The sequence below is a fragment of the Gossypium hirsutum genome, chromosome A05 (genome assembly GCF_007990345.1).
Source record: "Gossypium hirsutum isolate 1008001.06 chromosome A05, Gossypium_hirsutum_v2.1, whole genome shotgun sequence".
Taxonomy (NCBI): Eukaryota; Viridiplantae; Streptophyta; class Magnoliopsida; order Malvales; family Malvaceae; genus Gossypium; species Gossypium hirsutum.
The window spans coordinates 42,559,692-42,575,116 of record NC_053428.1 but is presented as its reverse complement, the minus strand read 5'-3'; the positions used below and the strand labels follow the sequence as shown (position 1 = coordinate 42,575,116).

General features: G+C 37.2%; 1 pseudogene; it reads right to left on the bottom strand.

The window, feature by feature from the left end:
- Nucleotides 1-15,425, bottom strand: part of LOC107961050 (uncharacterized) — a 90,193-nt pseudogene that overhangs the window by 64,187 nt on the left and 10,581 nt on the right.

Sequence of the window (15,425 nt, the reverse complement as noted above, 5' to 3'; positions counted from 1 at the left end):
TGGTTGATGCCTACATTGGAGGGATTTGAAGATGGTTACATTGTACCTTTTCATTTTTCATATATTTTTGCATACAAAATTATATTCTATACATATTTCAACATGTACTTCTTTGAAATCTCTAAAAAAAAAATATTCAGTGTTTGGAATTTATTAAATAAATATATCTAAATTAGAATATTAGTTTTTTTATTAATAAATATTATTTGTTTTCTACTAATTCAATCAAGATTCTCCATTTCTCCCTATAAATAGATAACACTGATAGAGTTATAAACACAACAATTTATATAAGTTTTCAATATTATTAGTTTGTCAAAAAATAGTGAGAATTTATTTTCTAAGTATAAATTCTGAAAATAATAAATTTGTCGGCTTCTATTATGAGAGAATTACTATCCTACTGAATGTAATAAATCGTTTCTAGTAAAAAATCTCAGCCTCACACTGCAACTATTCGATTACACTATCATTAAATTCATTCTTCAAATCATTAATGAATGATTCCCTTCTATAATCTTAATGTAAAAAATCGATGAAAAATATGATGTTATGACAAATGATGTGAAATATGATTAAAAGATATAAAGTAAAACTAAGAAAAAAAATTCAAATAGGAAAAAATAGGTTAAAAAACCTTAAACTTCCAATTATTTGATCTATAATTCTTTTTGTTGTTTCAACATTAATATGGGCTAGCATACATGCATAAAATGGAAGGAATAAAAGTGGACTTTGAATATTGACATTAAAATGTATATATGTTTTATGGAATGTATTTATTAGATGTTTATTTACTAAATATGGAATTTTTTCCTAAATTTGGTTGTGGAAAAGATATAAGGTAAAATATTTGATACATTGTGACTAGAGTTTTTAAATTCCGTGGGTAAGGTTAGGAGTTGACAAATGTCCTACAAGAATATATTTTAAAAAAAGAAACACATAACAATTTTTTAAGGTTGCTTGTAGAATAAAACAATTTATTCCACCAAAGTACCAAATACTAACCCAAAATATAAACTTGAAAAATTTAAAATTTATAAGTTAAGCTATCTATCTAAATATGATTTTTTTTCTAAAATTTAAAAGGTGATGATAAATAAACAAAGTCCAAAAAATGAATTAAGGTGAAATTAAAAATAGTGGTAGTGGTGGTGTGATTATTTCCCATAACAATAAGATTAAAATCGATAATACAATATGTATTTGAATACAAACGGAGCAATGGCGATGAAATTTTATATAAAAATCACCATGAAAGACATTAATTTAAAGATGAATTGTTCTACTATACTTATATATATTTATAATATCTAAAAGTTCAACATATTTTACTTTACAAATTTATTTAAGACATAATGTCAAATTTATAATATATTATATAATTTATTTCACATAAGAATTAAATTTATATATTATAAAATACTATACTATAAACATTAAAACTTGTTGCTTTTAAATTAAAAAAAATAAAACGTTAATTTAAAATAATTTATTTTGTAAAAGAATTATCAAGACACTCGAATTTTGCTCTTTTGATAACTAAAGTTGCTCAAGCTCAAACTTGATAATATGATAGTAGTATTCCTTAGAGCATTTGATGTAAAGCAATTTGTTCCATATAATTGATTACTTATTCATGGAACTCTTTTGTATTATGCTTACAACTCTGGGTAAGTATTACAACTCTGCATGTTAAATTCTAAAAGAGCAACTTTATAAGTGGTAAATGAATAGTAAGTTGTAAGCAGAAGGCTTTGCATGAGGGTTGTTCTTAATTGAGATTATAGTAATTTGTGTGTAAGTTTTATTTCATAATTCTATATTCTTTAAGCAATTGTTGCTGCTAGTTCGAGAAGGATGTTTGAGTCTGGAGTTTTGATTTACAGTGGGTGAGTATTAGGTGAGTCTCTAACTTGACTATTGCATGGGTACTATTCAAATAGAAGTATATCTAAATGACAATGATATCTCTATTTGTAGCAGCCCAAACCCGGCCCAGACGTTAAAGCCGAATCTGACGTGCCATTTTGAAGTCAAAAACCCGTGTTCCCTTTTTAGTGTTTTAAAAAGCCGACTTTTGTCAAACTAACCAAGTGAATGGAAGCTGGGCACCAGGTAGGTATCCATAACAGAGGAGGTGAGCCATGAAGGCTGCTTAAGTACCAAGCTCTCCGATTGGATCCAATCCTAGACATGCCCACATCCATTGCCACACTTGGTTATAACAAGTTGAAATTTCTTTGAGTGATTATCTTTGGTAAATCGAATATTCATGACGTCGTGTTATTTAAAAAAAAACAAGTATCGTTTTGAAATCACGCCCTAAGTCTAGCCCATTTGAATTAGTATCCATCAATTTAAAGTTGTTTTTAATAATATAATCCCAGAAAAATCAAAGAAGAAAATAAAGTTAAAATGGCCTTATTACAACCCAAAAATTAAATAGTAATTAAAAATAACTTAAGAAAACCAGTCTCGTTTTCAAACCCAAAAGTATTCACCATGGTCACTCTGAATCCCCTCCGGCTCCAAGTCACCCACATCAAGGCTCACCTGCAAGGTTAAAGAAGGGGTGAGTTTGGGGAAACTCAGTGTGTAAGGAAAACCCATTCAAAGCCCAAGTCAGCTAAGGCCCATTGGGCCTAAGCCCATTCTGGTAACAGTGGTACTGGGCCAGAGCCCTTTTCATATTACAATAAACTGGGCCTTAGGCCCTTATTCAGATAACAGTATGGCCCATAGGCCCATTTCAAAATACATGCAACATTAGTAAACATATGCAAGCCCATTTGGGGAGACTACTCAACCCACCAACCACTACACTCCACCCATACCAGCCATACACTCTATGTGGGGAATAGCTCAACCCACCCAGCCCAACACTCCACAGTTGCAGCCTTGGTGCTCAGTTAACAGTAAATTGAGGCAAAGCCTCCAGTACGTGGACAAGCCATTTTCAGTACTTCCTCCATCAATATCACAGTCCCATGCATCAGATAATAACATGGCATGCAGTAAATAACAACATTCAAACATGCATTTAGGTCAATTTAACCCTAGGGGTATTTCGGTAATTTATCTCCTAGGGGTAAAACTGTAAATTTTCCACTTTTAAAGGTATTTCAGTAATTTATCTATTTTAGGATTTTTCATGCATATTCCTACCTTTCACGTACTAACAGAATCACTACCGAGGGTTCTTACCGAATTGGGCCCGTTGGCCCATCATTCCAATTTTGGCCCATTAAGCCCAAAAATATCGAGGGCACAGAAATCATGCACTTTGCAGTCCAAACATTGCAGCTTACCAAAAACATTAACTGATTTACCTCACGAGCATTCGCACACTCACAAATCTACAAAATACCGGTTTTCGGCATTTCGGCTTTTCGAATTTTGCCGATCTAGACTAAGAAAGAGGGTGTTAGTTACACACCTGTTTGCGACGATATGCTGACGAGATCCACACACGAACCGCCTACAATTGGATTACTAACACGTTAATCTAACTATTCAAATACAAACTACGTATTAACCCCTTACAATATTCGGCCAACCACACCTACAGATCATAGTAAGCTTATAAGAAATCAATAAGCAACTCATTAACAAATTTTTGTCAATGTTTACCACATAATCATAATTTCACTGCAAGCTGTCTTCCTGAGCAACAGTCACTAAATCATTTATAACTGGAGCTACGAAACTCCAAATCAAGTGCCGTTAATTTTACCTGAAAATAGACTCATATATATTCTATCCATAAAATTTTCAGAATTTTTGGTATGGCCAATCAATACCAGATTTTTCTTAAAGTTTCCCATGTTTCACTGTTTGACTAATCTGACCACTCTTCATTACGAATCAAATTTATCATTGTACAGAATTCAAAATATGTTCCCATTTATTCCATTTGAAACTAGACTCATTAATCTTTAATTACATAATTTATGCAGCTTCTAACTCATCTCCCATAATTTATGGTGATTTTCCAAAATCACGTTACTGCTGCTGTCCCAAGCAAATTTATTACCAAATCACTCTTTCACACCTAACTTTCATGCTTGTTATTTAAACATGTATATCACCAATCAATCATCACATATCTATGATTTTACTTAAGTATAATCTCCATTTCATCATTTTAAATCACAACATGTTAGCCGATTTTTCCCCTTAGCATCTAAGGCACAGGCATGCTCATTTGTTTGGCTGAACTTCACCTATCTTCCATTTTTCATCAAAAGAACATGAAACAACAACCAAAAACCAAAATATGCTTCATGAGTTAGGGTATAATCAAGAAGAACTCATGAACATCAAGATAGAAGCAAAGTACCAAGAACTTACCTTCAATTTTTCCCCCTCCTAGTGACCGAATATTCAAGGGTTTCCTCCTCTATTTGCTCTCTCTCAAATTCGGCTATGAAGAACAAAGAATGAACAAAAGCCTTCCTTTACTTCCTTTTGTTATTCTTATCACTCAACATTTTATGACACATAAATGATATACTAATATTTGTGCCATACTCATGCCATAATTCCAATAAAAATATGCACATAATGCTTAACATGCCCATCATCTATTAACTATTAAAATGCTAATGCCCATCATCCATTAACTATTAAAATGCTAAAATGCATACATTATCAACTATCCATCACCTTGGCCGGCCACTACATTAAAAGTGGGGAATTTGACATGCAAATCCTCCTATTTTGCACTACTATTTATTTGGCCACTACAAATTAGCCTATAGCATTTTCAAACATTTTCACATAGGTCCTATTTCATAATTTCACTCCCTTTTTCTTATGGAACAAAAATTAACTAAAATTACCGGGTTCTATCTTAAGCTTGGGCCTTCTAGAGGCCCACAAACATAATTAAACCTATGCCAACATTCACAAAATTCGCGAAAATTGGGGCGTTACAACTCTACCCTCCTTAAAGAAATTTCGGCCTCGAAATTTACCTGATCCAAATAGTTGAGGGTATTGTTGACGCATAGTCTCTTCTGATTCCCAAGTAGCTTCTTCCCTTCCATGATTACACCACAGTACTTTTGCCAACGGAACCTACTTCCTTCTTAGAACTTTAACCTCTCGATCTAAAATTTGTATGGGTTCTTCCTCAAAGGTCAAATCAGTCCTTACTTCAATCTCCTCCACTGGCACAACATGTGAGGGATCCGATCGATATCGTCTTAACATAGACACATGAAAAATGTCATGGATTCTGTCTAACTCTGGTGGTAATTCTAACTGATACGCTACTGGCCCTACCCGCTTAAGAACTCGATAAGGCCCTATAAACCGCGGACTCAATTTGCCTTTCTTACCGAATCTCAAGATCTTCTTCCAAGGTGAAACCTTTAAGAAAACCATATCCCCAACTGCGAACTCTATCTCTCTGCGCTTTAGATCCACATACGACTTTTGTCTATCAGATGCCTCCTTTAATCGATCTTTTATCAACTTAACCTTACTTTCAGTATCTACCACCAACTCCGGTCCAAGCACTTGTCGTTCACCCAACTCTGTCCAACACGTAGGCGTACGACATCTCCGCCCATAAAGTGCCTCATATGGAGCCATCTGAATACTTGCTTGGTAGCTGTTATTGTATGCAAACTCTCCGCCAATGGCAAGTAGTCCTCCCAACTCCCACGAAAATCGATGATACAACCCCTGAACATATCCTCCAAAATCTGAATAACCCTCTCCGACTGTCCATCTGTCTGTGGGTGAAAGGCAGTACTGAAATCCAAACGTGTACCCAATGCCTCCTGTAACTTCTTCCAGAACCGAGATGTAAACTTAGGGTCTCGGTCGGAAATAATCGACACTGGCACTCCATGTAGTCGCACTATCTCTACCACATACAACCTAGCCAACTTTTACAGGGAGTAATCAGTACGAACTGGTATGAAATGGGCAGATTTTGTTAACCTATCCACCACTACCCACGCAAAATCTTTCTTGGTGGGTGTCAAAGGTAGCCTACTCACAAAGTCCATAATGACTCTCTCCCACTTCCACAATGGAATTTTCACCGGTTGCAGTAATCCAGAAGGAAATTGATGTTCAGCTTTCACTTGATGGCATGTCAGACATTTCCCCACGAACTCCGTTACTTCTCGTTTAAGCCCAGGCCACCAATACAGTTCTCGCAAGTTGTGATACAACTTATTCCCTCCAGGATGCATGGCACAAAGTCCCCCATGAGCTTCCTTCAATATTGACTGTCTCAAGTCAGAGTCCTTCGGAACACAAATTCTTCCTCGGAAGCATAAAACTCCTTCAGTATTCAGTCCAAAATCCTCATTCTCACCCTTCTCAACTTGCTGAAACCGAAGAACCAACAAGTTATCCTTCAACTGTTTTTCTTTAATCTGCTCAGTCCAAATAGGCCTCACTTGCAATTCTGCTAATAGACTTTCATCATCAAATAGACTCAAACATGCAAACAAGGCTCTCAAATTAGAAACAACCCTTCGACTCAACGCATCAGCCACCACGTTAGCCTTACCTGGATGGTACTCAATCGAACAGTCGTAATCCTTAAGCAACTCTACCCATCTTCGTTGCCTAAGGTTTAACTCCTTCTGAGTTAACAGATACTTTAGGCTCTAATGGTCCATGTATATGATACACTTTTCTCCATATAAGTAATGTGTCCAGATTTTCAATGCGAAGATCACTGCTGCTAGGTCTAAGTCGTGCGTAGGGTAGTTCGCTTCATGATACTTAAGCTGCCGCGAAGCATAAGCAACCATCTTACCCTCTTGCATCAGTACACATCCTAACCCCACATGTGACGCATCGCTCTACACAGTGAAGTCCTTCCCAGACTCCGGTTGAATCAACACTGGTGCTTTAGTCAATACCTTTTTCAAATGGTCAAAAGCTTTTTGCTGACTCTTAGTCCAGACAAATGCTACCCCTTTCCTTAACAGTTTCGTCAATGGTGCAGCAATCAAAGAAAATCCTTCTACGAACCTTTGGTAATAGCCTGCCAAACCCAGAAAACTCCAAATTTCCGATATTGATTTTGGTGGCTTCCATTCCAGAACTGCCTCAACTTTTCGAGGATCCACTTTAATTCCTTCAGAAGAAACCACATGACCTAGAAAAGCCACTTCTTGCAACCAATATTCACACTTACTAAACTTTGCATACAGTTCCTTCTCTCTCAGCACTTGCAACACAATACGTAGATGCTCCTCATGTTTCTCCTCGGTTTCCGAGTATACCAGAATATCATTGATGAAAACTACCACGAATCGGTCCAAGTAAGGTTGGAACATTCGATTCATTAGATCCATGAAAGCGGCAGGTGCGTTCGTCAACCCAAACGGCATAACCAGGAACTCGTAATGACCATATCGAGTCCTGAATGCTGTCTTATGAATATCCACTTCCTTTACCCTTAACTGATGGTATCCAGATCGAAGGTCAATCTTGGAAAATACCGAAGCTCCTCTAAGTTGGTCAAATAAATCATCAATCCTTGGTAGAAGGTATTTGTTCTTTATCGTCAGTTTGTTCAACTGGCGATTATCGATGCACATGCACATTGTCTAGTCCCTTTTCTTCACAAATAACACTGGTGCTCCCCATGGAGACACGCTTGGCCTAATAAAGCCCCTATCCAACAACTCTTGAATTTGAGCCTTTAACTCCACTAACTCCTTCGGTGCCATCCTATACGGTGCGATGGACACAGGCGCCGTTCCAGGCAACAAATCTATTCCAAACTCAACCTTTCAGTTCGGAGGCAATCTTCGAAGCTCCTCCGGAAAAGCATCTTGAAACTCCTTTACGGTCCTAACCTTATCCACTGTCAGTCCCTCCTCTTCTAACTGATTTACAAATGCCAAATAGACCTCACAACCTTTCCGAATCCACTTTTTGGCTCTTAATGCCAGCACCACATTGGACAAATAATCCCTTCGCTCACCTATCACCATAACCTCCTCATCCTTTGTGGTCCTTAACACTATTCGTTTAGCAGCACAATCCAAAGTCGCTTTATGCTTAACAAGCCAGTCCATTCCCAAAATGAGGTCAAACTCTCCGAATGGTAACTCCATCAGATCTCCAGGGAAAATCCTACCTTGAGTTTCTAAGGGTACATCCCTATACAGTTTGTCTACCCTAACCGAGTGATCCAAAGGACTTAGTACAGATACCCCACTCACAATCTCCTCAGAGTGCACACCCAACGACCCAGATATGGCACATGCAACATAGGAATGAGTAGATCCAACATCTGCCAAGGCAGTATACGGCATGCTAGAAATTAAAAACGTTCCAGTTATGATGTCAGGTGCGTCACCCTCCTCGCGGCGACAAGCAGCATATACCAAAGCTGGCTGACGAGCCTCAGTGTTAACAGTACCCTTGCCAGGTGCCCCACGTCCATGGCCATTTCCACCGTGACCTCAGCCATGACCTCTCGACGGCGACGGTCAACCTCGCGCTGTTTGCACGGGTTGCACAGTCCTTTGTTCAACCACTTGAGCCTGAGCTGGCCTCTTAGGACAATCCCTGATCTTATGTTCCTTTGATCCACAACGAAGACAAGCCCCAGAAGGTTTCCAACATTCCCCCAGATGCATTCTACCATAATCTCCACAAGCTTGTGGTCTAACAGTATTCACCGGAACCGCTCGAACTGGTTCCTCCATCCTAGCTCTCTTAACATTCCGGTTTACAGCACCAGTTGGTCCAGCATCTCTCCTGAACCGATTTCGATCCCTGTCGCGGTTCCTTTGTTCAGCTTGCTTCACCTCTTCGGCTATCTTAGCCTTTTCTACCAGTGCAGCAAAATCGCGCTCTCTTTGTGGAGCTATGAGCACCCTTAGCTCATCCCTGAGGCCATCCTCAAAGCGAACACTGCGCTCGTATTCGGTAGAGAAAATACTATTAGCATACTGGCTCAATCGCAGAAACTTTGCCTCATATTCAGCAACGGTCTTGCCACCCTAGGTCAGGTTCAGGAATTCCTTCCTTCGAGCATCCACATAGCTAGCTCCGACATACTTCGCCTTGAAGGACTGCTTAAACAACTCCCAAGTTACCCTCTCAGTTGGTGTACCCTCTCTCACAGTGATCCACCACTGATACGTCTCGTCCCGTAGTAAGGATACTGCTCCTTTTAACTTTTGCTCTACTGAGCAGTCCAAGTCATCCATAATCCGCTCCGCGGTTTCTAGCCAGTACTCAGCCACATTTGGGGCTACTCCAGATACACCCCTAAAAACTTCCGCTCCGTTGGCCCGGAGTCGCTCAAAAATGGACCCCCTATTCATGAGCTCGATATTAGATCTGGCCACCCTTTCCAGAACTCTTAACATGGCCTGGGACAGAGCGTCATCCCCCGCGGCCCGATCATACGGCCCATTCTCATCCACCGGTGGTGGTCGTGCTACTCCAGCGGGTATGTGTTCAGAAGACGAAGATCCAGCTTGAGTACTACCTCGGCCTCGACCACGGCCTCTTCCCCGAGTAGCTCTCGTACTCATATCGATTTATCTGATTATGAATTCTATGCAGTTAGTTTACTGTTTCCACTGTTTATTACAGAATATCTTATGAACAGATAAGGTTTTAGAGTTGTTCTCGCGTAACCACAGTTTAGCTACTGTCTCAGTTTCCTAGGGCTTAGTTTACCCTACAGTCTCAGTTTCGTAGCCTTTACGCTATATTATCTATAGTACTATCTATAAGGTTTAGTACTAACTATAGTACAGTTCAGTATATAAAATAGAATAGTACTTACAGACTTGGTGCCGGGGATTCAGTGTGCCACCTCATCAGTTTTCAGATAAACTCAAAAGATTTAGACTTTTTAAAATCCATTTTCCAAACATTTGTGTTTAAAAAAAAGTTCAGAGATTATCTCCTTTAAACAGGAAATTTTCAAAAGTCAGGTTTTTCCATAAATACCCTTTTTTTTGGCATAAAGTTTTGAAAACCCTTTTTGGACCCGATCCACAGCCGAGTTGTTGCAACTGGGCTCTGATACCACTAAATGTAGCACCCCAAACCCAGCCCAGACGTTAAGGCCGAATCCGACGTGCCACTTTGAAGTCAAAAACCCGTGTTCCCTTTTTAGTGTTTTAAAAAGCCGACTTTTGTCAAACTAACCAAGTGAATGGAAGCTGGGCACCAGGTAGGTATCCATAACAGAGGAGGTGAGCCATGAAGGCTGCTTAAGTACCAAGCTCTCCGATTGGATCCAATCCTAGACATGCCCACATCCATTGCCACACTTGGTTATAATAAGTTGAAATTTCTTTGAGTGATTATCTTTGGTAAATCAAATATTCGTGACGTCGTGTTCTTTAAAAAAAAAGAAAACAAGTATCGTTTTGAAATACACCCTAAGTCTAGCCCATTTGAATTAGTATCCATCAATTTAAAGTTGTTTTTAATAATATAATCCCATAAAAATCAAAGAAGAAAATAAAGTTAAAATGGCCTTATTACAACCCAAAAATTAAATAGTAATTAAAAATAACTTAAGAAAACCAGTCTCTTTTTCAAACCCAAAAGTATTCACCATGGCCACTTTGAATCCCCTTCGGCTCCAAGTCACCCACATCAAGGCTCACCTGTAAGGTTAAAGAAGGGGTGAGTTTGGGGAAACTCAGTGTGTAAGGAAAACCCATTCAAAGTCCAAGTCAGCTCAAGCCCATTGGGCCTAAGCCCATTCAGGTAACAGTGGTACTGGGCCAGAGCCCTTTTCAGATTACAATAAACTGGGCCTTAGCCCCTTATTCAGATAACAGTATGGCCCATAGGCCCATTTCAAAATACATGCAACATTAGTAAACTTATGCAAGCCCATTTGGGGAGACTACTCAACCCACCAACCACTACACTCCACCCGTACCAGCCATACACTCCATGTGGGGAATAGCTCAACCCACCCAGCCCAACACTCCACAGTTGCAGCCTTGGTGCTCAGTTAACAGTAAATTGAGGCAAAGCCTCCAGTACGTGGACAAGCCACTTTCAGTACTTCCTCCGTCAATATCCCAGTCTCATGCATCATATAATAACAACATGGCATGCAGTAAATAACAACAGTCAAACATGCATTTAGGTCAATTTAACCCTAGGGGTATTTCAGTAATTTATCTCCTAGGGGTAAAACTGTAAATTTTCCACTTTTAAAGGTATTTCAGTAATTTATCTATTTTAGGGTTTTTCATGCATATTCCTAACTTTCACGTACTAATAGAATCACTACCGAGGGTTCTTACCGAATTGGGCCCGTTGGCCCATCATTCCAATTTTGGCCCATTAAGCCCAAAAAATATCGAGGGCACAGAAATCATGCACTTTGCAGTCCAAACATTGCAGCTTACCAAAAACATTAACTGATTTACCTCACGAGCATTCACACACTCGCAAATCTACAAAATATCGATTTTCGGCATTTCGGCTTTTCGACTTTTGTCGATCTAGACTAAGAAAGAGGGTGTTAGTTACACACCTGTTTGCGACGATATGCTGACGAGATCCACACATAAACCACCTACAATTGGATTACTAACACGTTAATCTAACTATTCAAATACAAACTACGTATTAACCCCTTACAATATTCAGCCAACCACACCTACAGATCATAGTAAGCTTATAAGAAATCAATAAGCAACTCATTAACAAATTTTTGTCAATGTTTACCACATAATCATAATTTCACTGCAAGCTGTCTTCCTAAGCAACAGTCACTAAATCGTTTATAACTAGAGCTACGAAACTCCAAATCAAGTGCCGTTAATTTTCCCTGAAAATAGACTCATATATCTTCTATCTATAAAATTTTCAGAATTTTTGGTATGGCCAATCAATACCAGATTTTTCTTAAAGTTTCCCATGTTTCATTGTTTGACTAATCTGACCACTCTTCATTACAAATCAAATTTCTCATTGTACAGAATTCAAAATATGTTCTCATTTATTCCATTTGAAACTAGACTCATTAAGATTTAATTACATAATTTATGCAGCTTCTAACTCATCTCCCACAATTTATGGTGATTTTCCAAAATCACGTTACTGCTGCTGTCCCAAGCAGATTTATTACCAAATCACTCTTTCACACCTAACTTGCATGCTTGTTATTTAAACATGTATATCACCAATCAATCATCACATATCTATGATTTTACTTAAGTATAATCTCCATTTCATCATTTTAAATCACAACATGTTAGCCGATTTTTCCCCTTAGCATCTAAGGCACATGCTTGCCATTTGTTTGGCTGAACTTCACCTATCTTCCATTTTTCATCAAAAGAACATGAAACAACAACCAAAAACCAAAATATGCTTCATGAGTTAGGGTAGAATCAAGAAGAACTCATAAACTTCAAGATAGAAGCAAAGTACCAAGAACTTACCTTTAATTTTTCCCCCTCCTAGTGACCGAATATTCAAGGGTTTCCTCCCTATTTGCTCTCTCTCAAATTCGGCTATGAAGAACAAAGAATGAACAAAAGCCTTCCTTTACTTCCTTTTGTTATTCTTATCACTCAACATTTTATGACACATAAATGATATACTAATATTTGTGCCATACTCATGCCATAATTCCAATAAAAATATGCCCATAATGCTTACCATGCCCATCATCCATTAACTATTAAAATGCTAATGCCCATCATCCATTAACTATTAAAATGCTAAAATGCATATATTATCAACTATCCATCACCTTGGCCGGCCACTACATTAAAAGTGGGGAATTTGACATGCAAATCCTCCTATTTTGCACTACTATTTATTTGGCCACTACAAATTAGCCTATAGCATTTTCAAACATTTTCACATAGGTCCTATTTCATAATTTCACTCCCTTTTTCTTATGAAACAAAAATTAACTAAAATTACCGGGTTCTATCTTAAGCTTGGGCCTTCTAGAGGCCCACAAACATAATTAAACCTATGTCAACATTCACAGAATTCACAAAAATTGGGGCGTTACACTATTAATCGGTAAGTGTTAGAAGCATAGTAAAAATGATATACATGTTATGAGAAAATGTATGAAGTTCTATGTGGATGTGTAAGTATGCAGGTATAGTTTGATATAGAAAAGGTATGAATCACTCAGATGTGTGAACAAATTCGGGTAAGAGAATGTTGAGTAATGTCCCTCTGAGATACCTCTAGGAAGGTAATTATATTGCTAACCAGATTGGAAAATTACGATATGAGAACAAGTGTAAGATGATGAGGTTAAGACCCATGGCATCTTATGATATAAAAACAGTCATTGTGTAGCTTCTAGTAAGATGATAACTAGAATGACGGATCACAATACATGAAAGTGTGTAAGTCTATGTGGTTGTGACCCATGGCAAGATATGATAGTATGAATGTTCATGATGTGATTTTGATCATATCATGTTATGAAGCCATTCGAAGATGTCGAGATTGGCCTAAACACAAGGGACCCAAGTACAAAATGAAACATCTCTCGGGTTTGACTGATTATTGGGCCAACTATTTCAACGACTTTACCTTATTTTAGTAAGTTGCATTTTAATCTAATCCACAGATTTTATCTTGCATTATATTTAATGTGTTGCATGAGTTATTTATATTTATGCATGATTTTGAGTCCTAAGTCCATATTATATGTGTGTTGTACGTTGTTTCTTTATGTTGTTGTTATTATCGTATGTTGCATGTTTATATATGTGCATGACAACATGTTAGGGTCAATTCTTGTAATAGTCATATATACGTGTTTGACTAATGCGTGTGTGATGAGAAATAAGTGGTGTCTTGTGTTTATGTTATTTGTGTGTGAAATTCAATATTAAGTGTCTAACATGGTGTTTTTAGTCTTATGCGAATTTCATGTAGTGAAATTGTGTTCAAGTGTTGCCTATTTAAAATTTATGTAGGTGTCAATTCGTATAGGCCAAGATTGACCATTCATTGTCGAATTCATGCACAATGAGTGATCTAGAATATTCAAGAAGCAAACCATTAATGCCGATGCATGTTCTTAATCTTACCTTAATGGAGAAGGATACATGGCCTTAATGAAGATACATTCAAGTGCTTTGGGTCATGGATTCCACCATCCCTGAACCATTCAAGATGATCCTTCATTTAAGCCATTTTTTGAACATTTCAAGTCTCTAGAAATCGCACTAGTTCATGGTGTAGCATTTGATAAAGTGTAAATCGATCTGGTAGTTCACGATACATGAAACTTATGTATAAGTCCATGAGGGAGAAACCCATGGCACCTTCTGTGGAAGCCGTAAACATGTGAATTCTTTATGTTACCCTTGTGGCATATTCTGTTTGGCTATTGTGGCGTACCTTGCTAAGTCTATAAGGTACAATGTGATTATCTGCCAGTATGGTAAGTTTTGGATAAATTCTGTTGGTTCGGTGATAGATACCACTATGAAAGGTTATGATACATCCAAAGCTAATTTGGTTGATTTAGATTAATAATATAATTGAATAAGCTTTTAGGGAAGTTCTTGAAGGGAAGTGTAACAACCTATTTTTTAGTGGTGTCAGAAATAGTGGTTTCGAGGCTAAAAATCTGACAAGTGAGCCCGTAAATATTTTTATTTAACATTTACGAGTTGATTATAATATTAAAATGAATTTTGAATTGGAAAATTATATTATTTGAATGAATAATTAAGTTCAAGTGGTAAGACTTTAAAGTCAAGTTATTTTAGAAAATGAGGTATCAAGATCTCATTTCTATAACCGAGCCGTAAATATTTTATTAAATATTCATGGAGTGTTATTAAGGTTGTATTAAAGTTTCATTAAGAAATTTTGATGTTTAAATGATTAATTAATTGGAAAGGACTAAATTGTAAAGATGTAAAATTTAATAGCTATAGCATTATTTGTATTTAATGGATATAAAAGAATGAATTAAGGGCCCTAAGTAGTAGTTCAACAAATTTAAAGGTTAGTTGATGAACATGGCTTTGCATTTGGTGAAATTTGGTTTAGTTTTTAAGGGTAAAATGATAATTAGTCAATTAAACTTAAAATTAAGTAAAGGAAAAGGATATTATCTTTTTCATTTGGTGAAGGCATGACTGAAAACCATTCTTCTAGAGAGGAAGCATTCGGCCAAATTAATCTTGATGCATGGTAAGCATTTTGCATCCATTTTTAATGATTTTTATATTTTTGAGGCCGTATTAGTTTAATATAGCTAGCCCGGGGGTCAATTTGTAAAATTGTTAAATGTTTAGAATTTTACCATGGATGAAATTGAGATGTTCTTTAAAGTTTATGGTAGAATCTTAAGCTTGGTTGCTAGATAGGACTATTTTGTAAAGTAGTTCTTGGTAATTTTAATGTTTAAGGACTAAAATGTAAAAATAGTAAAAGTACAAGGACTT